Source organism: Puma concolor, chromosome A3 (genome assembly GCF_028749965.1).
Source record: "Puma concolor isolate L17-30 chromosome A3, mPumCon1.1.hap2, whole genome shotgun sequence".
NCBI classification, from domain to species: domain Eukaryota; kingdom Metazoa; phylum Chordata; class Mammalia; order Carnivora; family Felidae; genus Puma; species Puma concolor.
This window is the reverse complement of record NC_141669.1, coordinates 139,949,278-139,974,128: the sequence shown is the minus strand read 5'-3', so window position 1 is coordinate 139,974,128 and position 24,851 is coordinate 139,949,278.

Genomic DNA, 24,851 nt, shown 5'->3' with positions numbered 1-24,851 from the left:
ATTTATTTATTTTTGGGACAGAGAGAGACAGAGCATGAACGGGGGAGGGGCAGAGAGAGAGGGAGACACAGAATCGGAAACAGGCTCCAGGCTCCGAGCCATCAGCCCAGAGCCCGACGCGGGGCTCGAACTCACGGACCGCGAGATCGTGACCTGGCTGAAGTCGGACGCTTAACCGACTGCGCCACCCAGGCGCCCCTGTTCTTCCTTTTCAAACCCTTCTTTCGGTGGTTGTAGCTCCTTTCCCTTTCCCTGTAAGTTTTAAGATTGGGTTTCCAACTTCCACACAAAAACATTCTGTGCTTTCCCTTTCATTTTTAGTTTTCGGCCTCCCATTGGATCCATAGGCCAGTTTGGGGGAAACGAACATGGTAACGATCCATGAACATGGTTCATCTCTCCATTTATGTGCATTTTAGCTGACCTCGATAATAGCGTTTTGTGGTCCTCAACTTACAAAATTTACACTCGTTTCATTAGACTTACTAAGTCTAAGTATTTCATCTGTGTTTGGTGCCGTTGTAAATGGTACTGTTTTTGTTAAAAAATTTCTTTCATGTTTGTTTTTGAGAGATAGAGCATGAGCAGGGGAGGGGCAGAGAAAGAGGGAGACACGGAATCTGAAGCAGGCTCCAGGCTCTGAGCTGTCGGCACAGAGCCTGACGGGGGGGCTCGAACCCACAAACCATGAGATCGCGACCTGAGCTGAAGTCGGACGCTTAACCGACTGAGCCACCCAGACGTCCCTGTTTTTAAGTTTCAGTTTGCAATTGCTCGTTGCTGGTATACAGACATAGGACTGATTTTTGTACAGAGACTTTGTATCTGGGGACCTTGCAAAGCTCACTTATTAGTTCTCCTAGCTTTTTGTCGGTTCTTGGGGACTTTCGATACGGATTCACGTCACCCGTGGGAAGAGTCAGGTGTGTGTCTTTTCTCCGGCCAATGTGGCGTCCCCCCGGCTCGTCATTGCCTCATTACACTGTCTAAGCCCTTCCACCATTAAAAGCGATGTTAGCTACCGGGGTGCCCGGGGGGCTCAGTCGGTTAAATCCTGACTCCTGATTTCAGCTCAGGTCGTGACCTCATGGTTCAGGGGATTGAACGGTGTTGGGCTCCACGCCGACAGTACGGAGCCTGCTCGGGATTCTGTCCCTCTCCCTCTCTCTCAAAATAAATAAATAAGCATTTAATAAAATGACGTTAGATACATACGGTTTCTTGTCTACCGTTATTAATTTTTGTAGATGCCTTTAATCAGGTTGGGGGCTTCCTTCCTTTCCGAGTGCGCTGAGGGTTTTCATCGCGAAGAGAAGTTAAATATTCTTACGGCATCTACTGAGATGTTCTCATGGGTTTTCTTCTTTGGTCTGTTGGTAGGGTGACTGCAGTATTGAGTCCGGAACCAGCCACACACCATAGGGACAACTCCACTTGGTTAGGTTGGTTTATTTTTATTTTTGCTGGATTCATGGCCTAGTATTTGTTGAAGATTTTTGAATCTGTTATGGGCCGAATGTTTATCTCCCCACCCTCCTGCCCCCGGCCAAGTTCCCTCAAAGCGCCTATGTTGAAACCCCAACTCCACCGTGATGGTATTTGGAGGTGGGGCTTTCAGGAGGTGTTTAGGGGAGGACGAGGTCGTGAGGACAGGCCTTCCCAGTGGGATTTGTGCCCTGTAGGATGGGTCACTCTATCCGCATGCACACCAAGGAGGGGCCATCTGAGGACACAGGGAGCGGAATGCGGTCTCAAGCCAGGAAGAGGCGTCACCAAGAACCAGATGGCACGGGCACCGTGGTCTCAGACTTCCAGCCTCTGGAAGCGTGAGGGGAGGGGTTTCTGTCGTTTAAGCTGCCAGTTATGGCCTTCTGAGCTGGCCGAGAGAGCCCTGACGTGCATGCGGCCTGGCCTTCCCGTCAGCACACCACAGCCGAATGCAACTCTTTCTCCGGGACCCACGCCCAACCAGAGCAAGGATGTGGGGGCGGGCGGGCAGGGGGGCCCCACCAGCCCCGTTTCCCCCCCTGGCTGTTGGAGGGCCACTGTCACTGCTCGTCTGCACCAGATGTGAGTGCTGGGAGCGGGCCCCGGGCAGGGCTCCTGTCCTGATGGGCGCCGCACCCAGAGGACAACGGGCGAGACCGCTGTCCTCATGCTACGTGTCCTTGCCTCCACCGGGCTGGGGCCGTCCGGCCTGCGGGAGCCCCCGTCTCCTCGTGTGACGACGGGCCCGCCCCGTGGTCACAGTGAGGGCGGCACAGGGCAGACGCCCACGGGAGGCCCTCTCTTGCCCCACCACCGGCATTGGCAGGGACCTGGCACCTACCTGCCCCGAGGGACCTCTCCGTGGGTGACCTGGTGGCCGTGGGCAGGTGAGGGCAGGGTGCGAGGGGCCCGGTGCCCCCCCGGGTTCTTGTCTCTCTGCGGCCCACTGGCTACCCCTCACTTCTGCCGTCTGTCTCAGTGTCTCCACGGGGTGAGGAGGAGAGGCGGGGGGCCCCCGCTAACGCCCACCCCAGCCCCGCCCCGCACGGCGCCCCTCGGAGGCCGGGACTGGCTCCCCCGCGCTGCTGAGAGCTGGCGCAGGAAAGGCTAGTTCGGGGTGAGAGCGTGTTGTGCCCGTCATCCGGGCTCCGGTCATTTGCCAAGCCTCTGCCTTGCTTGGCACCAACAACAGCTTTGTGTCCAAGGCCCGGGGTGCTGGCGGCTTTCAAGCACTCGCTGTCTGCCGGACGTCAGGCGATGGACGGGTCGGGTCACGGTCCCGGCATGAGCAGGGCCCGCCCAAAGGGGCTGCCGGCCGCTTTGACTCGGGACCCGAGCCTCCCGCCCAAGGGGGCCCCAGGAGCTGCCTGGGACACGGATGTCCCCAGCCTCCCCTCTTCTCCTGCTGGGCTTTTATCGTTAATATCAGGGCCGAGGGGAGGCGGGTACGGTCACCCCAGCACAGGCAACATTGTCTTTGGGGGCTTCAACAAACATTAATAAACCCAAGTGAAAGTCAGAGAGGTGATTCTAAGGAAAGGGGCAAGGAATCACCCCCCTCTGCCCAGTGGTGCCCCTGTCCTTGGCACACTGCCAATCACACAGGCCGCAGACTGCCTCTCCTGGGCCCAGCGGCCTCCCTGAGCCTCCTCACCTGCGCACAGGTAGGTGGGTGACGCTTGAAACAAGCAGTGTGTGGGAGGTATTTCTGCGTGTGTGTGCATGTGTGTGTCCGTGTGTGCGTGTGCAATGCTGGCAGGCGAAGGCACTGTCCGGCCACCTGTGTTTCCCACCGGGTCTCAGTTTATCCCACGGATCCCCCAATAATCGGGTCCACAGCCCCACCCCCGGTGCTCCCTGGGGGCTCTGGGCGGCTGGCCGGGGCATCCGTTCTCACCAAGCCCTCTTGCTGGGTCCACCCGACTCGGGAAGCCCTGACCGGCCCCCCCTCGTAGAGGCTGCGTGGGACCAGACGGCACGCACGACCACATGGCTTGCACCTGTGCTCCTCAGCTCAGCGGGTGATTTAGTATGCAGGCAGGGCAGGAACCCCCAAGTCAGCGGTCCTCAAAGCGGGGTCCCAGACCAGCGACATCATGGAAAGGCACATCCTCAACGCCCCAGACCTGCCGAGCTCAGTCCTCCGGATGCGCCTCGCGGGAGTTTGAGAACCACTGCCCCCCGGGGAACCGCATCCCTCTCCAGGGCAGTGCGGCCGCCAAGCCCAGCGCCTCCACAGGCCAAGGGCCCCTTCTGTCCCTGGTCAACGGTCACAGCATCTACTCCGGGGGGAAGTGTTCTGCGGGCAGGAGGGCACCCTGTGGTCCTGCCTCCCTGATTCACTCGAACCCCACTGGGGCCTTTGTGGGGTTGAGGGCACCGGCCCGAAAGAAAGATGTGCCGAACGGACTGGCCGGGAAGGGGGTGCGGGGTGTGCAGGGGGCTTCGGGCGTCAGCACACGGGTAGCCCGGCTGTGCGCCTCCCACCTCCTCGCCATGGAGACCCTCTGTGTACTCTGCTAACCGCACACTGGGTGCCCTGCGTGGCAGGCGGAGCCTGGAAATCTCAGGAATCCAGGCTGCTCGTTTGTGGACCAGGAACTGAGATGCTGGACCCCCCCCCCTCCGCCGTCAGGTTAACCAGCCGGGTCGCCCCCCGGGCCTCACAGGGAGAGAACACCAGAGGCGAGCAAAGGTCCGCTTGGGCGCTGATCCAGCCCACAAAGTCGCCCAGTGTGTTCACGCGAGCCCCGGCTGCCCTTTGCAGATGATGGGCGGTGGGGGGGGGGGAGTCTCCACAGGTGACCCCGGAACAAATCCGCTGCTGCTTTGGACGGAGGCAGGTGACTACCGTCTCTTGACCAGCAAACTCTGAGCCAAGTAACGATACCTTACTGACATCACATGCACCCCTCTGGGCCCTCCCCCCACACCCGCCCCCCTCCTCGGGTCACGGGGTTGGAGGCCACAGGGCTCGGCCTCTTCTCCCAGCCGTCCGCACCCCATGGCCTCAGACAGTCCTGACGCTTCAGAGATCACCCGTGCACTATGACCCCCGTCCACACCCACGTGCCAGCTTGTCTGGGTCCTCGGTCACCGGCTCACCCATGTGAAGGCCCGGCAGGCGGCCCAGGTTGGGTGAGGCCAGGTGGCCCTGTCCACCAGCCCTCCGGGCCCGGCTGCCCCAGGCTCTGCCGTCGATGCCTCGGTGTCCCCCAACTCAGCGTCACCGCACACCCGTCAGTCTGCAGCTCGCGGCTTCGCCCCCAAGATACATCTGAAATTCCCCTCCCGTCCCACCACGTCTCCTGAGAGATGGTCTTGAAGCCCGGCCTCCTCACTGCCCTCTGGCTCCGCACACCCGCCCCTCCCCACAGCAGCCAGAGGGTCTTATGAACACGGGGGCCAGGCCCTGTCGCCTGGGCGCCCCACAGCACCCGGAGGACCCAGCGCCACACCGGGACCCACGAGGGCCCTGAGACCTGTCACCAGCCGTGAGGGCCTCCCTCCTGGGCGAGGACCACCATCCCGTCCCACGCACCCCAGGTCCTTTGCACCTGCTGCTCCTGCCTCTGCAGTGCTCCCCCCCCTCCCCCGCACTCCCCCCTCCCCTCCCCCCCCCCCCCATGAGGCCCTGTAGCTGCTCCTTCCCGGGGCTCAGGCACCATTTCAGACATTTCTTCCCCAGGAGGGGTCTTCCTTGACCCGCCCCTCAGTCCCTTCTGACATTATCTCAGCTGCTCCCTGGCCCCTCCCACTAGGACGTGACCCCTGGGAGCAGTGACCTCCTCTGTCTGTCTTGTTCACTGAGTCCTGCTGCCCGTTGTGCTGAGGAAGAAACTGAGGCACCAGGAGGAGGGGGAGCGCGCCCAGCAGGCAGCACTGGGGCTGGAGCAGGACCTGAACCCCGTCGTGGGGAGGCCGTGGCCACATCCTGTCTGGGCCAGAGAGGGGCTGTACTGGTGGCTGCCTGAGGACGTGCTCACGCTGCCTCCACAACACAGCTAGGACAGCGGCGCTGGCAGGGGAGGCCGCTGCCGTGGGGCCCGGGCCCAGAGGAGCCTCCAGGCGGCTGCTGGGTCTGGCGAGGCTCCCAGGCTCCTAATGGGCCGGCAAGGTACCCCCCCCCCCCCCCCCCGCCCCCGGGAAAGGGGTTGGAGCAGGGCTGAGTGGTGGCCCAGATGCACCCAAGCCCCGCCCCCAGGGCCAGGCCCCAGAGGCCGCCCTCCGCGGGCCCGCCCACTCTGAGCAGGGGGCGGAGCCTCTGGCCCGGGGACCCCAGTGCCGGGGGTGTGGCGTGTCCCGCAGGGGCTCAGCCGGTGAGAGCTGTGTTGCACGCCCCCCATTGTGTCCTGGCCGGGGCTCCGCTGTTCTCCGGAGAGAGGTGCATCCTGGCCTCAGCCCAGGAGCTATGCAGGGGCCCCCTAGGCCTCAGTTTCCCCAGCTCTAAAGTAATCCCTGGACCCACGGAGCAGGTGTGCCCCTCCCACCTGCGTCCTGCCTGCCCTTGGCCGGCAGCCTGGAGCCCGCCGTGCCTGCTTCCTGTCTGGGTCAGCTTGCTGAATAATTCACTCGGCACGGGGCAGGCCCTGGCGGGACGGGCAGGGGTGGGGGGTGCGTCCTCCTGGACCGCGGCCCACCCCTCCAGTGCTGTCTGACTCATCTCTGGCTCCAGCTCCGAGCTTCCGTCCTGTTAATGGAACCACAGCCCCGGCGGCTCCCCGGCAGCCAGGCCGGCCCCTCCTCCCGCGGCTTCCTGGCTCTGGGGCCGGCCCCGGTCACCCGTCCAGCACGTCGACACCGCGTTTGCAAACAAGGCTCCAGCCAGTCGCCGCGTTCACCCGCGCACCTCACCGTCCACCAGGCAAGGAATCCGGCCGAACTGGGGCTCCAGAACCCCCAGGGCCGCGGCGGCCTTGTTTTCCCAAAAAGTGTCTCCCGGGAGCGTGGAAAGGGCGACTGTAGGTTCGCTTTGAGGGGGGAAGTGTGTGCGTGCACATCCAACGCACCCAACACGGCTTGCATCGCCTCGGCCTCCCCTGAGCGCACACCAGTGTGCACGTGTGCGAGGACGCTGACCCAGCAGGTCCGGTGCGTTGCAGGCCTGGTCGGCCGCGGTGCTCCCACGTTTGGTGTAGGGCCGGCTTATCCTCGCTTGCCACTTCCTGCCGGTTTATCCAGGATCCCCGCTGGATACAGGGACCAAATCCCGGTCCCTGTAAACCTTTGGCACCAGGTCTGCTGGGCCCCCGTGAAGCTCCAGGCCCAGCCCTGTCCTTCAGCAAGGAGAGAGTCTGTCTGCTAAGAGGGCCTCGGATTCCCTGCTCGAGGCCCTCAGGGCAGAGCCGGCCCCCCACCCCGGGACAGGCAGCATTCCTGGGGGTGCTGGGAAGGACGGCCTCTTCCAGGTATGTCTTGGGCCGCCAGGAGCCCGGCGGAGGGGATTCTGGACAGATGTGTAAAAGCCCCTAAGGCCCAGTCCATGGGGTCGGAACCACAGCACCCCCAGAGGGAGAGTCCAGCTTCAGGGTCAGCAGCCCTGGCCCCTCCTCACCCCCAGCCTTGGGCCGTCTCCCCCCGGGGAACACGCACAGCTCAGCCTGGTATCCTGACCCTGGTTCGATGCCCTCAGGGAGCTAAAAGTTCTGCAGGGAAATCTCCCTCCTGGCCTGCCGGTCAGGGTCCCTGGTGGGGTCCCTGGCAGGGTCCGGATGGGGTCCCAGATGGGGTCCCGGATGAGGTCCCTGGTGGGGTCCCAGAAGGGGTCCCGGATGGGGTCCGGAGCCCCCACGGCTCCTGCACGGGTGGAGTCAGGTGCCGCCACAGGGCCTGAGTTCTGGCCGTGTCCACACCCCAGCAGCCCCCACCCCCACCCCAGGCACTGGATGATATGTAGCAGAGCCCCTCAGGAGGCCCCCAGCCGCTGGCCCTTTTCCGCCTGGCTGCCCCGCCCCCCAGCTCTGATCCCGGCGGTCTGAGGTGGGCGTCCAGGGAGGCAGCGCCCTGCAATCCGGCCATCTGCACTGCGGTCCCCTTTCCCGGTGTGGATGGGGGACGCCGGCCGTAAAAACCCAGACAGTCACCCAGGAGGCAGGTCGCCGACCGGCAAAGCCCTTTGAGCCCCGGGTGCTGACAGAGGTGGCTGACTTGAACCACATGAATCCCCCCCCTTCACTCGCTGTGTGACCCAACCCGGGTCCCCCCCACCCCCCCACCCCGCCTCCCATCTCGCTCCCCTCAGCTGTGAGATGGGGCCTGTCCAGAGGCGTGTGCTGGGCTAACGTGAGGGGCGTGGGGAGCTGAGAACAGGGCCAGGCAATGCCCAGCAGATGCCTCTGATGGAAGCATGCGACCTCTGGTCCCCTAAGTCCCCCAGATGCTTCCTCCGAGCTCAGCAGGCCTAGGGCCCCCACCTGGGGCTCCTGATATCACAAACCCCAGTTCAAACCTCAGCCCCCCCCCCCCCCCCCCCAGGCGCTGTGTGGCTTTGGGAAGCTGCCTGGTCTCTCTGAGGCTTCAGTTCCATCTGTGGTTTGGGGAAGCGAACCCCACACACTTGGGGCCATAGTGAGGAAGAAGCGGGGTGACCACTGGCACCTGCTATGTTTGGGGTCACCTCTCCAGCAGCAGAGCCAGAGTCCCCAGCCACCGAGAGCCAGGCTGAGCTGCCCGCCAAACTAGCGGCATAAAGAAAGGGCTTTTGGAGACCAAGGGCTGCCATTCAGCACGGAGGGCTTCGCAGAGAAGGTGCCCTTGAGCTTGACCTTGAAAAAGAAGTCAATTTTGATGCTGGGGGCAGGAAGGGTGTTGCAGGAGGTAGGGGGACCCCCAGCCCCCAAAACACAGGTGCCAGGTGGAGCCCAAGCCCCTACCGCCTGCACAGCAGAGACTATCCTCCCCTGGTCCCTCCAACACCCGCAGCACGCTGACCTCCAGGGACCCATTTCCCTCCTGTTTGTGGCGACGGGGACTCGGGCCCACCGGGACACGGAGACATGCCAGGGAGGGCTTGTGTCGGAGCTGCCTGCGCGGGGCCCGGGGAGCAGCCTGGTGGCCGCACGGTGGGCTCCCGGCTGTGGAGGCCTCCGTCCCCCAGCTCCCTGGGCGCCTGCTGCCTATAAACCCCGCATCGCTGATGGGAGCTGAGCGTCCCCCTTAAAAGGCCTCAGAAGATAGATTCGATTTGGTCATTCTGACTGGCAAACCCAACTTGAAAGCCCCGGCAGATTTGTAGGAAATTGGTTACTCGTGCCCAAAATGAGAGAGTAAATCTTGGCCCCACACGAGTCACTGCCTGAGAGGCCGTCACCCTCAGTGTCCGCAGCACTTTCTGCCTTGGCAAGCCAGCAGCATAAACCTCCGTCTTCGAAGTGATTTACAAACCGGAGCTGCGCCAGCCCGCGGCCCGCCCGGGCATCGGGCTTCGGGGATGAAGACAGACCCCAGAACGGGTGGCACCCGGGCTCTCCCAGGTGCTGGAAGCCGGCGGGGGCCGGACGGCCGTGGTGGACATCTGCACGCCCCCCCCCCGCCCCCCGTCGCCGCCCGAGGCCACCCCAGTCCTGGAACCGCCAGCCTGAGAGCATCTGTGGCCAAGAGCAGACGGCGCGGGGCGGGGGGGGGGGGGGGGGCAGGCTGAGAGCGCCGGCGATCCGTGCCTGCAGGAGAGGCCCCCACCGAGACGGCCGGGGGCCGTGGACAGACGCCCGGTGTCCCCACGGGGGGCCAGCTCCCAGTGCGCTCACCAGCGTGCCAGAGAGTACTCAGCACCACCTGTCAGGAACGTGGCTCCTTGTCTCTCCTCCCCGGCCGGCCTCCCGGCCGCCGGCTCTCCACCTCTGACCCAGGCTCTGCTCCGGGGACCCCGGGCCGGGACACCAGTGCTCCCACTTAGGGGGCACCCTCGATGCTTAGACCAGGGCCGTCATGTTGTGTCACACGGAGCTTCTCTGGAAGGAGACCCCCTTCATCTACCCTCTGGCTTCACAGCCCCCACTCTGCTGGAGCTGCCAGTGGGGCCCTACCCTGGGGGGAAGGTGGGTGGAACCAGCTGTTTCTGGACTGTGTCCCTGGCAGGCTCAGTCCCAGCAGGCAGCCCAGGAGCTATGCGGTCAGAGCCTCGGCACAGGCTTCCCAGAGACACCGGTGCGCGGGCCGCGTGCACAAGCCTGCGGGGCCGGCACAGGGGGCTTGTGTGACCTGGGTGCCGGGCCCTCCGAACGAGGTCACCAGGAAGCCCTTACGTCTACTCACCCGCCAGCCTGCATTTCCTAGGAGCGCTTGGCCCACCGGGCCATTGATCGCACCGGCTCCGGAACGTGGATCTCTTCGGTGCGTGTAAGCAGTGTGAAGTCACCACATTGCGTCTCCACACTCGGCCTCAGGAGCACGTAGTTCGCATGTCTGTGAAATCCTGGGAGCAGGAAGCATGCGTCATCTCTGTTCGTGTTTCCAGAGCCCGCGGCGCGGGGCCCCCAGCCGCCCTCCGAGCGCCGGCCGCGAGGGTGAACTGTGCGCGTCGCTGGGTCCTGCCGACCTCACCGGGCACGGGAGGGGCAGGGTGCGTGGCGCCCCGCCCCGGCCATCTGTCACCCCAGGTCTGTTGCCACAGAGCTCACCGTTGCTGAGGAGTGCTCTGTGCTCTAAGGTGCCACCCCGGTTCTCTGTCACCCCCATTTTACAGACAGAAGACCGAGGCCCAGACAGAGGCAGCCACTTGTCCGGGTCACATAGGACAAGCGGTGTCTGCGTCCCTACACCCTCAGTCCCAGACCGGCCTCCTGTTCTGCATCTGAGGGTCTGGCTGAGCTGCCCTGGAGAGTGTGGCCAGCTGGGAGACACGGTGCCGGGCAGGGGCCAGGAACGTTCCGGACGCCTGCAGGCTTGCCTGCGTCTACACTGCCCCAGACCCGCCCACAGCCAATTCTGACCGGACAGCCGGACACCTCGCCGGCGGGGCTGACCCGTCGTCACCTACAGCGGACGTGTGTGAGTGGAGCTTGTGTGGTATACATTTGTAGTCGTGTGTGTGTGTTGGTAAGGCCGCGTGGGGCGACAGTGTGTGCGGCGTGTGGGGTCTCCACGGAAAGGCCTAACTCCTGTGGATGCACCGGCCCCCCGTGTGTGCGCCGCGGGGTTTTCGAGGTCGTGGCGGCCGTGGGCGTGTGACTTCACATCGACGGGCCGGGCCTCGGTGCCTGCCTGTCAGATCACCCAACACCAGTGTAGAGGCCGCTGTGAAGGTGTTTTCAGACGTGATTCACACTTAAGCCCGCCGACTTTGAGCAAAGTGGAGGAAGGACCCTCCGCAAAGTGGCTGAGCCTCCCGCAAGCAGCTGAGGCCGTAGGAGCAAAGACTGAGGTTTCTGGAAGGACTTCTGGGCCCAGAGACCCTGCCTGAGTGTCCAGCCTGCGGGGCTGCCCCAGAGTCACCTGAGCCGATTCTTTAAAATAAATCTCTCCCTCTCTCATTCCGGACGGATAAACAGCCAGGCAGGTAGGTGGACGGATGATGGGTGCATACATTGATCCGGCTACAGGTGCCCATACTGCGTCTGTCTGTCCCGCGAAGCTTGACTGACACAGGGAGGCTCCAGCTTTCCAAGCCCGACCCACCTGTCCTCGGAGACGGGTCCGGAAGCCCGACGGACATGGTCTTGTTCCAGGTCCGAGCAGCTTAGACAACGAACAGTCCCCCAAGTCCATGCCTCTCCTTTCTCCAGGACCCAGAGCCCCCACTGCACTTCCTTTCCCCACCACCTGTGCTCTCCCAGCCTGGATCCTGTCTGCCTGTCGTGGGACAGCTGTCCTTCCAGCCCAGCGGAGGGTCCAGGCATCAGCAGGGAAGGCAGGAAGGGGGGGGGGGCGCGGAGTGTGGCTCCCACGACGGCCTCTTCTGTGTTCACCCACGTGCCGGGGCTCCTGGCTCCCGGACAAATATTTTACGGGCAGCCTGGGTCCGTGGGTGCGAATCACAGGACACTCCCTTGTCGCACCTACGCTGTCCTGCGAAGTCTGGGCAAAGTATAAGTGCTTTCCGTCCACCAGCCCCGACGAGCGGATCAAATGAAAGTCAAGTGAGAGGTCTGTAGCGTCCTTGTGAAGTCGTCTCCAGGGAGGGGGCCGCTGACAGCGCGGACACGGGCTGGGGCTCCTGTCCCCCGGGAAGGCCTGGCAAAGGAAGGGGGCCCTGGGGCGGGCATGGGGGTGCGGCACTCGAAGCCTGATTTCTCGTGACCTGGGACCTGTGCCTCCCAGCTGCACCCGAGTTTTGCTTTTTAAATAAAAGCAGCCCTCGCTGCTGGTTTAACATTGAGACTCGGGAAGGGTACCAGTCACCCCCCACCCCACCCCTCCCCGCCCCGTACAGCCTTGCCCTCCTCCAACCGCCTCAGCCCAAGGTTTCTCCAAAGCCTGTGGAGCACACGGTGTTCCAACCCTGTGCAAGTGTAGACGCGTTAAAGCAAATGACCCCAATGCAGCCAGCAGTGGTACATACCCTCCCGCGACCCCGCACCCTCCCGCGACCGCACAGACTCCCCACGCACTTTCGTCCCTGAGCGCAAACCCACCGCGATGCGTGGCCGCCGAGGGCCTGCTGCTGCTGTGATGCGTTCACCAGCCCGGCTGTCCTCACTTGTGCCCAAGGGTCCTCGCCCGGGAGCTCCCCCGCCCGGTCCGACCGCAGGTGGACACCCACAGGCCGCTGGCTCCAGGGGCCACTGTGGGCCAGGCTTCCGGCCACAGGCGCGATGGGCCCTCGAACCCCTTGACAACCTCCCCCCGCCCCCACCCTGCCCCAGGCGCAGGGCTGGCCTGTGGAAGAGGAGGGCGCCGTCACTTGCTCAAGTGGCCTCGGGCTCAGGGCCAGGCTGCACTCAGTCCCCTCACAGGCCTCTGCGACTTTGCTTTTCCTGGAAGGCCTCCTGCCCCCAAGCCCCCCTCCCCGGGCCGTTCAGGACCCTGCGTGTCTCCCCACCTCCCTCCCCCAGCAAACCCCTCCTGACGTCCCCACCTGCCAGCTTGGCCTTCGGGGTCGGGCCCCACGGGGAAATGCCGTCCTAGAGGGGCCCGCCTGTCCTGTGGCCCCCAGGTGCCAGCTGCCCAGGGCACAGGCAGAAGGCAGGCACTTCCCGGACCGCTGTGGGCTCCTGGGCGTCAAGCCCCTGCCAGCTTCCTGGTTGAGATAAGAGCCGGCCTCCAGGGACAAATCATTCTTCTCCAAATGAGCCCAAGCCCCACACCCTCCTGCCCAGGGGACCCTTTGCTCGGGGGTGAGCGGCCTGTTCAGAGATAAGTTGCCCAAAGGGAATAAAGCAAGTTGTGTGACTTCTGTCTTGGTGCTAAGCTCTGGCCCAAGTCCTGCTGCTCCAGAGGAACCAGTCCCTGAAGGTCAAGGACACAAGCACATGTGGACGGGAGCATGGGAGGGGGCCGCCGGGCGTCTCTGTGGATGCTGGGGGTGCAGCCTGCAGAGCTCCAGTAAGGGACCCTTCCAGCAACCCTCCAGGAGCCACCAATTCACAAGGAAGAGACGGAGACAGGGAGAGAGACAGAGAGAGAAGGAGGGAGAGAGACAGGGAGGGAGGGGAGGAAGGAGAGACAGGGAGGGCAGAAGGGAGGGGCACAGAGAGAAGGGAGAGACAGAGAGAGAAGGAGGGAGAGACAGGGAGAGAAGGAGGGAGAGACAGGGAGGGCAGGAGGGAGGGGGACAGAGAGGAGGGAGAGACAGAGAGAGAAGGAAGGAGAGACAGGGAAGGAAGGAGGGAGGGGGACAGAGAGAAGGAGGGAGAGACAGCGAGAAGGAGGGAGAGACAGGGAGGGAAGGAGAGAGGGGGACAGAGAGAGAAGGCGGGAGAGACAGAGAGAGAAGCAGGGAGAGAGACAGGGAGGGAAGGAGGGAGAGACAGGGAGGGAAGTGGGGAGAGAGACAGAGAGGAGGAGGGAGAGACAGGGAGGGAAGGAGGGAGAGACAGGGAGGGAAGGAGGGAGAGACAGGGAGGGAAGGAGGGAGAGACAGAGAGGGAAGGAGGGAGAGACAGGGAAGGAAGGAAAGAGGGGGACAGAGAGAAGGAGGGAGAGACAGCGAGAAAGAGGGAGAGACCGGGAGGGAAGGAGGGAGGGGGACAGAGAGAGAAGGGGGAGAGACAGAGAAGGAGGGAGACACAGGGAAGGAAGGAGGGAGAGAGACAGGGAGGGAAGGAGGGAGGGGGACAGAGACACACAGAGGCAGAAGAGGAGGGGGAGGGGCAGGGGAGGGGAGGGAGGGGAGCTGGGGCCACACGAACCCCCACCCCGGTCTGGAAACTCGTGCCTGTGTTTGGAGCCCAGCTGGGTTCCTCCAGGGGACACTTAACTTGCCAGGGTCTCATTTCCGAGCCCGTAAAACAGGGCCGAGGAGGGTGATCGGGGCAGAAGCGTCACCTCGGAGGTGGACGGAGTCCGCACGTGTGTCACACGCCCCGGGAGGGCTCCGCGCCCTAGGACCCCTGCCTCCGTCGTTCCCCTGGATGTTTCCAGCCAGGCCGTCGCTCCGAACACCAGCCCTCCAGATCCGCGCTTCTAGACCAAGCCTAGGCCTCCACCCCGGACCCCTTTCCGGGCGGGCCCGGTGGGGAAGTGGGGCTGCGGATGCGGCGGTTTCCAGAATTTACTCCAGAGCTCTCCAAGGAGGGAGACTGGGCAAAACCCTCAGGGGGGAGTAACGGCTGCTCCGAGTGCCTGCTCTCGCGGCTCCGAGCCTCCCGCGGGGTGGCACGGCCGCTGTACCCATTCTGCAGATGGTACCACGGGGCCTCGGGGGCCGGCCTGGCGCTCCCGCCCCCCACGCGCCCCCTTCTCTGCACTCCTCCCGCAGGGCGGGGGCCCCTATTCCGTGACTCCCTCGTCCCAGGGCGGGACCTCCCGGGGAGGGCGCGAGCGCGCGGCCAAAGACTGGTCACGGCGGTGGCTCTTCGCATTGTCGTTATTAATTATTAATATATCGATGCAATTAATACCAGCCGCATGAATAATTCACGAGCTTGCTGGGCGGCGGAGGGCGTGTTAGGCCGGTTCTCGGATCAGGGAGTCCCGGGTCCACGAGCCTCCGCGTTAACACCCTCCTTCCAGTTGTGCCCGGGAACCGTTAGCAGGCAAGCATTTTAATTAACTCGCACAGACTCAGATGAAGGGTCCCCACCTTCCAGCTCGAGGGCTCCTATCTACCTCCGGAGGGAGGCTCAGCGCCTGGCCTGGGGACACGGGGCGGGGAGCAGTCCCTGCACTCCGCGCCCACCTGCCACCAGCCCGGGGCGCTGGCAGGGCGCTGGCAGGGCGCTGGCAGGGCCTGGCCGGGAGCTGTCCTCAATCGGGTCCTGAAAACGCACTCGCTGTGGCCGCATTGTCACCGTTCTGTTTAAGCAAACGCTGTGCTTACACCCCCACACCTGACCTGAGGGGGGCAGTCTTTCCTGGGGGGACAGTCCTTCCTGGGGGAGCCAGTCCTTCCTGGGGGAACCAGTCCTTCCTGGGGGGGGTGGAGTCCTTCCTGGGGGGCCAGTCCTTCCCGGAGGGGGACCAGTTCTTCCGGGGGGGGGGGGGGGGAGTCCTTCCTGGGAGGGGCAGTCCTTCCTGGGGAGGTCCAGTCCTTGCTGGGGGGGCCAGTCCTTCCTGAGGGGGGACCAGTCCTTCCTGGGGTGGGGGGAGTCCTTCCTGGGGGAACAGTCTTTCCTGGGGGGAGGCAGTCCTTCCTGGGGGGGCCAGTCCTTCCTGGGGGTGGAGTCCTTCATGGAAGGGGCAGTCCTTCCTGGGGGGGGCAGTCTTTCCTGGGGGGGGGCTCAGTCCTTACTGGGGGGAGTCCTTCTTGGGGGGAAGTCCTTCCTGGGGGGACCAGTCCTTCCTGGGGGGCTGTCTTTCCTGGGGGGGATCAGTCCTTCCCGGGGGGAGTCCTTCCTGGGGGGGCAGTCTTTCCTGGGGGGGGTCCAGTCCTTCCTGGGGGGGCAGTCCTTCCTGGGGGGCAGTCTTTCCTGGGGGGGGCAGTCCTTCTGGGGGGGGCAGTCCTTCCTGGGGGGCAGTCTTTCCTGGGGGGGGTCAGTCCTTCCTGCGGAGGAGGAGTCCTTCCTGGGAGGGCCAGTCTTTCCTGGGGGGGCCAGTCCTTCCTGGGGGGGCAGTCCTTCCTGGGGGGCTGTCTTTCCTGGGGGGGTCAGTGCTTCCCGGGGGGAGTCCTTCCTGGGGGGGCAGTCTTTCCTGGGGGGGTCCAGTCCTTCCTGGGGGGGGCAGTCCTTCTTGGGGGGGGGCAGTCCTTCCTGGGGGGGGCAGTCCTTCCTGGGGGACAGTCTTTCCTGGGGGGGGGGTCAGTCCTTCCTGCGGAGGAGGAGTCCTTCCTGGGAGGGCCAGTCCTTCCTGGGGGGGCCAGTCCTTCCTGGGGGGGCAGTCTTTCTTGGGGGGGGCAGTCCTTCCTTGGGGGGGAGTCCTCATGGGAGGGAGTCCTTCCTGGGGAGGGCCAGTCCTTCCTGGGGGGGCCAGTCCTTCCTGGGGGGGGCAGTCCTTCCTTGGGGGGGAGTCCTCATGGGAGGGAGTCCTTCCTGGGGAGGGCCAGTCCTTCCTTGGGGGGGTAACAGTCTTTCCTCGGGGGGCAGTCCTTCCTGGGCAGGTTTGGAACACGTGCAGAAAGCAAGTCACATACCCAGGGTCTCCAGTGGACTGGCCAGTCCTGAAACAGGTCGCCAGCCTTCCCGTCCCCAAAAGCCTTCCTTGGAGTCCTGTCCTGTCCCCCTGCTCTCCTGGTCAGGTGCAGGGACTTTCCATTCGGGGCTGACAGCACACGAGATGTACAAATGGAGCTATTCTTATTATTGTGTCATTACGTTATTATTGTCACAGACGGGATTGATTAGAAACCGCCAAAGCAAGAGTGGCCGGAAGGTCAGTGCCATGGGCGGGGAAGGGCCCACTGGGGATGGCCGAATTGCTAGGAAGGGTCTCTCGGAGGCGTCTCTGCTGGCCCGGAAGGAGGCGTAGCCGTGGGCACTTAGAGCATGGGCGGCCGGCAGAGAGGAGCACGTCAAACTCAGGAGACCGTGGTCACCGTCCCGGGAGTGAGAGGACCATCCCCCAAGGACTTCCGTCCTGAGGGGAAATTTAAATGTGTAAGCAAGCACGTCCTGAACCCCAAGGGGGTCCCCAAATCCTTCTGCCTCCGAACAGGCTGCGGGAAATGGGGGAGGCACGGGATGGAGATGCCCACGGGGCCCGCACACCCCGGACGGAGCCCGCACACCCCGGGCACAGCGCCTCGGGCCCCTCGAGCCTCCCGTGAGGAGCCGTGCAGGGCAGTCCCGAGTTACAGGGGAGAACAGGTCTGGGGACACCTTCCCAGGGTCCCCGGCCAGGACTTCTCCGGAGGCCTGTGCAGGGCCCAGGGCCGCTTCAGAGCAGCACACGCCTCCCCCGAGGGCTGCCTTGAGACTCACAGAAGAGGCCTCTTCGGGTGGCCCGGCAGGCACAGCCCCAGCCCCGTGCGTCCTGGGGGACAGTGGCCTCAGGGACAGGGATCCACCACGGCCACCGAGGTGGGCAAGGTAGGCGGGGGCCGGAGCCCCCAGCCCTATAGGACTTGCTTCAGCTGCTGGCTGTCAGGCTCCACGTTGTCTGACTCAGCAGGAAGACCGATCCCCGCCCTCCGAGGACGACAGTGGTGCAACCAAGTGACACGAGAAACCCGCTCGCTTCTGACAAGCACTGAGCCGGGGCCCAGCGCCCCTCATTCTGTCCTGTGACAAAGGTCAGATGTTCCTGGTGCTTGTTTTTCGAAGCAGACACCAGCATGGCCTGCCCACCGCTGCTGCGGCTGTCGGCACACTTGGGGTCTTCCGTGTGTCCTGAGAATGGAGGGGCCGGAAGAGGGGTCCGGGGCCGGACCTGGAGTCTTCAATGGGCCCCCCTTCCCCTCTGTGCTGGTCAGAGCCCCTCTGCCTACCGTGAAGGAAGGAAGCTTCCAACCCCTGGGGGACCCCGGCCCCACCCACGACCGCTATCTGGTTGGCCATCTGGGGGGACCTGTCTCCTGCTTGCCCCGCACACCGTCCTGCCGCCCTCTGACAGACGTCCAGGGGCTGCCCTGGAGCAAACGGAGGCCAGATGAGGGCCGCGGGCCCTCCGGAAAAGGTCAATACAAAGGACAAAATGAGCCATGTCAATCCGGACCCACCTCCCCTCCGCCCAGGCGGCCCCTCTTGGCGAGCACTACCCCCCCGCCCACCCCCACCCCACCCCGAGGGCTCCAGTGACGCAGGCCCGGCCATGAGCATCCCCTGGGACGCTTGCTGGGGCTGCTTCAGTGAGTCCCCTGCCCCCCCCCCCCAGCCCCAGGCCCTGCCCCAGAATGAAGCCAGCCCAGGGGAAAGTGGTGAAGAGGTGGAGGCCAAAACAGATTTCCGATCACACGGTAGGAGGTTCTGGATCCAGCCCGAGCTTCAGAGCTCGCGGCCACGAGCCCCTAAATTCCCTTCTGAGTTGGGTTTCTCTCCCCGGCCGACACTGAGCCCGTCCGGACTCCTGAGCGACGGCAGACCGCAGCCCACCGTGTGCCCACTCCTCCCCGAGCCCCTGTCTCCTCCCACGACGGCACACGCGATGCTGCCCGGCAAGGAGGGGAAGGGGAGCAGGCGTGCCACCACGCACGAGTCTCAAGAAAAGCCCAGGCAATGCCAGGCAGAGCCGGCCACACACTGAGGCGTGCGCTGAAATTTCTGGAAAAGGCAGACCTGATCTCTGCCGACAGAAGGCGGATGGAGGGGGCGTGCGGACAGGACCCCCATGCCTCGCAGCTGCACGGAGGCCCATAAAGGTGGCAGAGCAGAGGGCTGGAGGGGCCATGGGCCCAGGGAGGGGCGCGCGCGACAGGGGCTGAGTCCTCCTCAGCGGGGTTGCCAAGGAAAGCCCACAGTCCCCAGCCCGACCGCCTCGGTCTGAGCCTCACCCCACACGCGCCATCCCCCTGCCTCCCCAGACGTGACCGTGAATCGGGTCTCTGTGCGTGTGTGTGCGTGCACCCCTGCCTGGGTGTGCCTGTGCGTGTGTGTGCGTGTGCGGGTGTGTGTCCCCAGCTGTCAGTGCTGGGACTTGCACAGAAACAGATGGGCAACAGACAAGGACAAGTGCACTGGGGCGCCAGCCGCACGGGGTGTGAGTGGCGCTGGCACTTGGACGTCTGATGGAGGCAGTGTTTCCCCAGGACGGGAGCACTGTCCCAGGAGGTGCGGGGCAGGGGTGAGGACAACGGACCATGCTGGATGCTGAAAACACACACCGCCTTCATTACACAACCACATGAGCTCCAGATACAAAGCTCTTCAGAGGCCGTGGAAACAGCAGGGAGGGAACTTTCCAGCTCGAGGACCCGCCTCCCCCACTGCCACGCGCCCACCCTGTCCCCGTGAGGAAGGACACTCCGTCTTGCTGTCACTCACTGTCCACGTACAAAGCATCTGGGGTCACTTACTGGAAAAGCATCTTAACATTTTCCAAGAAAGAAGAATCTCTCTCAAAGGCACATATTCTTTTCTCTACTGAAATGTAGCGACATTTCAGGGCCCCCTCGGAGTAAAGAATGTCCAGGGCAGGAGCGCAGGTCGGGGGAGCGGGGGTTCTGAGAGGCGGGGGGGCGGGGGGGTCTCTTTCTCTAGGAGCTCAAGGCCCAGGATCAGGAAGCAGCCAGGCCTAAAGCTGTCAGGCACACGGCCTTGGTCCGGGTGGCTGTCGGCAGGGACTGGTGACCGTCATTTCCTTCTTCAACAGCTTCCGGAGGCCACAGGTCCCCCTGGAGACCCGGAAAGCCGAGTTCCCGCCCCGGGTCCACCCCCGACTCCCGTGAAGGTTCTGGGAGGCACATCGCCTTCACCAACCTTCGCCGGCTTCCTTGACAAAAGTGTCCAAGGACAGTCTCGGCCGGAGCATAGGGCCAGGCGAGGACCCCATCGAGGGACCCTGAACTCACAAGGGACCCCACAGCCGGGTGCTAGGGACAAGAGGCACCGTGGGGACACATGGGGGGCACCCTGGCCAGCGAGGCCTAAGGAGAGGTGGGGCGCTGGGGCCGGAGGGAGACAGAGGGCCAGGCCAGGCTGAGGTGCTGCAGGAGGCCCGGGAGGCCTGCACCCTGAACTCCCGGGGAAGTCGGCGTGTCTCCAGGAGGGGACAAGTCCCCAGGTGGCCTCAGGGGCAGCCCAGGTAGGAAATCGTGGCTGGAAGGAACCCACCGCAGACGAGAGGGCTCAGCACCAGGGCCGCCGTGAGTGACCCGGACGGTGATTGGAGTAGCTAATGATACGGAGCAGGGAAGGCTGGCCCCTATGCGTCCTCCGAGCACAGGGACGGGGCCACAGCTGCGGTGGGCTGTGACAGACACCATCTGTGAGCGCTGGCCCCTCAGACCGTCTCCCCAGCGAGGGAGCCCCTGCCCGCTCTCCCCTGGAGCCTCACCCAAGGCGAGATACTCAGGCCCCCGCAAAGCCGAACGCTCAGCATGGCTGGAAACCACATGCGGGACCACCCTAGCGGCCCGAGCTCAGCCTGGACAAGGGCCTGGGTGGAAGGACGAGCCCAGGCCCCACAGCCCCGCGTGCCAACCCCAAGCTGAACTGGGCAGGGACTGCCGTGTGACCGTGGGCGCTTCCCTCACCCTTCTGGCGGCCGCGCCCAGCCCCAGGGGGACACAGACTCTGGGGCCATGACGAGCAGAGTGTGAGGCTGGAGGAAGTGTGGTCCCCCGGACGAACCCACGTCCCTGTGCCCTGGCCCCCTGCCTAGGCCCCGAGCTGGGCCCTGGTACCTGGTGGATGCCTGCTGCAGCTACTGGCCCTTGCTCGTGGGCACATCCAGCCGAGAGCCAGGCAGGCCGCCCAGGGGCAGGGACAGCCCCACCTCCGGACCCACAGCCCAGCCAGGGCTCAGGACAGAGCGTCTCCAGCTACAGAGAACATGGACCCACCCCCGGCTGCTGGGCTCCCGCTTATGCGCTCGCCTGCCGGGTGGGCCAGGCCTCTGTGCCCCCCCCCCCCCCCCCGGCTCTGGGAAAGCTGGGACCGGGCGAGGGGCTTCCCTGGGGGCCTCCCCCTGTTCATTCACCAAATGTCTGCTAAGCAGCTAATACCAGGAACAGAGCAGGGGCCTCCGTGGCGCTTTCCGCGCACACTGTGCCGAACACGTGTCTTTGCTGTCCCTTTGGGTGGGGCAAACCGGGGCCCTAGGGCCAAACCCCAGATGGCTGCATGCACACTGCCTGAGAGCCGAGATGGTTTTTATATTTTTAAAGGCTTGAGGGGGGAAAAAAACCCATGACCGGTAAAAATTACATGGAATTCAAACATCAGCGTGCGCAGTATTTATTGGAAAGTACCTAAGCCCATTTGCTCACGTATTGCCGGTGGCTGCTTACTGGGGCTGCCTGGCCGTGTGCCAGCCCCGCTGGGCACACTTTGGGCTGGTTTGGGGTCTGCAGTCACTTAACCCACAGCATCCGTGCGGTCACCCGTGGCAAAGGAAGCAGAGGGGTCTCTGGTCTACGCAGTGGGTCTCACGGGGGACCTGACCAAAGACAGCCTGCGAGGGGGCGGGAACCAGCAGCTCCCCCCTTTCCAGTAATTCAGGGGCTGGTGTCCATGGTGCAGGTGGAGATGGGAGCCGGTTTTGGTTGGTCCATCCTTTCATTTAGAGGGGAAAGCTAAGGCCAGGGGCAGGGGGCCCCGAGGCTAGACTGGACCCTGCCGTGACCCTCCTCCTGGGCTCCCCCTTCCTATCCTAAGCATCACAGAGGTTCTCGGGTCCTGGCAGCAGCAGGTGTCAACACAGGTCAGAATCAGAACCACAGGCGCTGACCCAGAGTGAGGCTGCAGGGACAGGAAGGAAGGGGCAGGCTGGGGACAGGTGTCCTCACCCACGGCCGGGATCGTGTCCTGACTCAAACCGTAGCTCGTGTCCCAGGGGCCTTCACCAGTTTCAGGGTTTCCTGAGTGGGTGTCTGGCCAGGGCTGGCCTCTGGTCTTGGCACAGTATTTGCACAAGAACCTCCCTCCCGTAAGGACGGGACTCGGTTCCAGCCCTGCCGCGATGGGAGAGGGACGCGAACTGTGTCTAATCAATCGAAGAGCTGACTGATCTGCTCCTGGGCCGGTGGACAGCGGTGAAGACCGGTGAAGACCGGTATTCTCCTCTCCCGAGGACCCGTGGGGTGTGCCCCAGAGTCCCCAGCGAGGTGCCACATTTCACACTGGACCGAGAGCAGCCTCAGGCAGGAATGAGACAGACGGGGCGGGTGAGGTCCTTAGCTTGGGCTGGATTCCCAAAGTGGCCCCTTGGGCCGGAGCCCTGCCTCTTGTGTGAGTCCTGGCCCCCCCCCCCCCCACCGGGCAGGGCGTGTGGGATCCCACTGCCCACGGCCGGTGGTGCCAGGGCCTGAAGCGACTTCCAGACATGCAGTGCGGGGCCTCCCCGGCCACCACCAGAGCCGTTCCTAAGGCCATCAGCGTGACAGGGGTGCCCGGTATGGTGAAGGGCCTTCGGGCCAAGGTCACCCTCAAGGAGAAAGGAGAGCAGAGGCGGAGAGGGGTCTGCCTCTCGGGGACCGGCAGGATGCAGGGCTCCAGGATAAACTTCCCGGCAGCGCGCCGGTGTGGAAACGGACAGACGTTTTCACGGTACCCTGCTGAGGGCCGCGGGGGGCAGGCAGCCACAGCTGGCCACCGTCCCGGCCGCCCCAGGGAGCACAGCTCCGAGGGATCCACACTCGGAGCGGGGGGGTGGGTCTCGGGGGGGTTCAGCCGGGAGTCCCACCCGAGGCCGGTCAGGGGCCCGGGCAGGGTAGGGGTTTCGCTTACTTGGAGCTGAGCAGACCTCGCCGGGCCTCCGTGTGGCCTCCGCTGTGGCCTCTGCGTGGCCGCCGTGTCCTCCAGCCTGGCCGACGGTGCGATCAATGCGCAGCTACAGCTGGTTGAAGGGGACCAAATCCATTGAACAGTTGATTTGGTTCCATTTTACCAGCTTTAGCAAAGCATTTGGCTCCGGGATCCACGGGAAGCGGCGACGTGGATGACAAAGTCGGCCCCAGGGTGAGGTCCGGACGTGGTGGGGGCGCCCAGCCTCTGCCCCCACCTTGCCTGCAGGGCTCACCATGGCGGAGGGGCCCTCGAGCCCTGCAGGGGCTGAACGTGAGAGGGACGCGCCCAGGGTGGGGGTGGGGGGGCCCCACGCCGGACACACGTGCACGGGGCCCCCTGGGCAGAGGGGCTCCATCCAGAGCAGTGGCGCCCCGGCCCCCCACTGGTACATCAGGGACCCTGGCACCTGCCACTGGTCTCAGCCCCGGGGCCCAGCCAAGAAACATCAGGGCCCTGCCCTCATGGGGCTAACAGCCTGGGGAGAGAGACCACTTGCCCACCCCCACCCCCACCCCTGTCCCGGTCACATTCCCAGCCGGAGCTGACACAGGACAGGCCCCTGGGTCCCACCTGGGCCAGGCTGACCATGAGCCTGGCCTGCGGTGACCTCGGCCCAGCCTGGCCCAGGAGGGGTGGGTGGGCTCTGAGGGGGGAGGGGCTGGAATATTCCGGGACAGCACCCCCTTGTGTGGCTGGGGGAGGTGAAGCAGGACAGGGGCACCCACGGAGCTGACCGCATCAGTGCCCAGGGCCCTGCCCCCCCCCAAACCCGCGACCTGTCGGGGACGTGACGGTGGTCCCCTTGACTCCCAGGAAGGGCCCCGCATTCAGTGTGAAGACAGCACCTGGCCAGCGGAGGCCGCAGAAACCTCATCACCCTCAGTGACTCTGACGGAGCAAGTTCCTTTTTAGAAAATTAGTTTTCCTGCCAGCACCCAATTCATCAGCATCGATGACGAGGGAGGACAGCAGCCTCAGTGCCAGGGACACTGCGTCCTGGGTGTGTGGACTTCCCTCTGAGCACAGACCAGCCTGACAGCGAGGGGTGACCGCACTGACCCGCCAGAGCCCTCGCTCTCTGCCCTGCCCTCCCGACACCGCGGGACCGATGCTCGGGGGGTGGGGCTGGGCCGCTCAGCATCATACACCCGGCCGCCCGAGGGCGGCAGAACCCGCAGACCACCCCCCTCCACACCTCAGCCCCCATGCCCCTCCCCAGAGAAGTGAACTGGTCGGTGCCACAGGGTCCTTCCTCTGGGAACAGCCTTGGCCGTTCCCTCGAGACCAGGCCCCGAAGTTCACCGGGAGCCCGGGGTGAGCCCCAAACCTCCGGCCTCTCATCCCACGACCAGCGGACGGCCCCGGAGGACGAGGAGCCGCCAGGTCCCAGCCCTGTAAACACCCTTTTTATTCTGGCTCCGGAGCACGGGGAGCGGGGGGGCCCCGAGGACCCCCGGAGCCTGGCCCTCCCTTGCCCTCCAGAGAAGGCCCTGTAGACCGAGCGACTGGCCCGGCTCTGACCCGCCTGCCACTGTTCCAAACAGAGCAGGGATGTGACAAGCTGCCCCGGGCCAACACCGTCACTCCCGTGTCGACCCTGCGCCCAACACCATCGGGGCACCCGGCCCTTCCCCACCCCTTTGACACCCTACTGCCACGTTCACCACATCTGAGGGAATCTCCCCCAAATCACAGACCTTCTGCTTCCGCATGCTTCCCCTTGGGGGGGTTGGTCCCACCGCGGCCCTCGGCCGAGTCAGTCCAGCCCCGGCCTGTCCAGGCCCCTGCTCGAGGCCGGAACACTCCGGGGCTCGAGTCCAGAGCCGCCGATCCTTGTCCGTGAGCAGGTGGGAGCTTCGAACTCGCCAGGGAGCACAGCAAATGTGGCCTAGGGGTTTTAGCCCCAGCACCAGGCACGGGGCTGGCCGTGGGGTCTTGGCTGGGCTGTCTCGGCGAGCGCAGACCGAACCCCTGCGTGCCAGGCACCGGGATCCTGGCATCCCGTTAGAGGGCACTGGGCTCGGGACGCCTCCCTGTGGCCATTCTCCCGGGGGAGTGGATGTCCAGCCACCCACTCTCGCACCCCCGCACGGCCTTGCCTGGGGAATGTTCTGGCAGCTCTTTCCCAGACGAGTGACTACCACACGTGACGGCGGGTTTGGGGGGGCTCGCTGGGTCTGTGTCTGCAGTGGGGCTCCAGGGGGAGGCGGTCCCTGTCTCTTTGACTCAGTTGCCCAGTGACCGTGTTAACTCAATTTGGCAGATTTCCTGCCTTCCGCCACCCCAGCATCCCGGGGTCTCAGCCTCTGTCTGGGGCTCCCGACTTCCCCACGAGCCCCTGAACGACCCATGGCTCAGCCCAGGTGCCTCTCAAGCCCACCCTCCCAGGAGCCCCCCGCCCAGCTCAGGCCCTGCCACTCACCTCCACCAAACAGCCTCCGGAGCCCC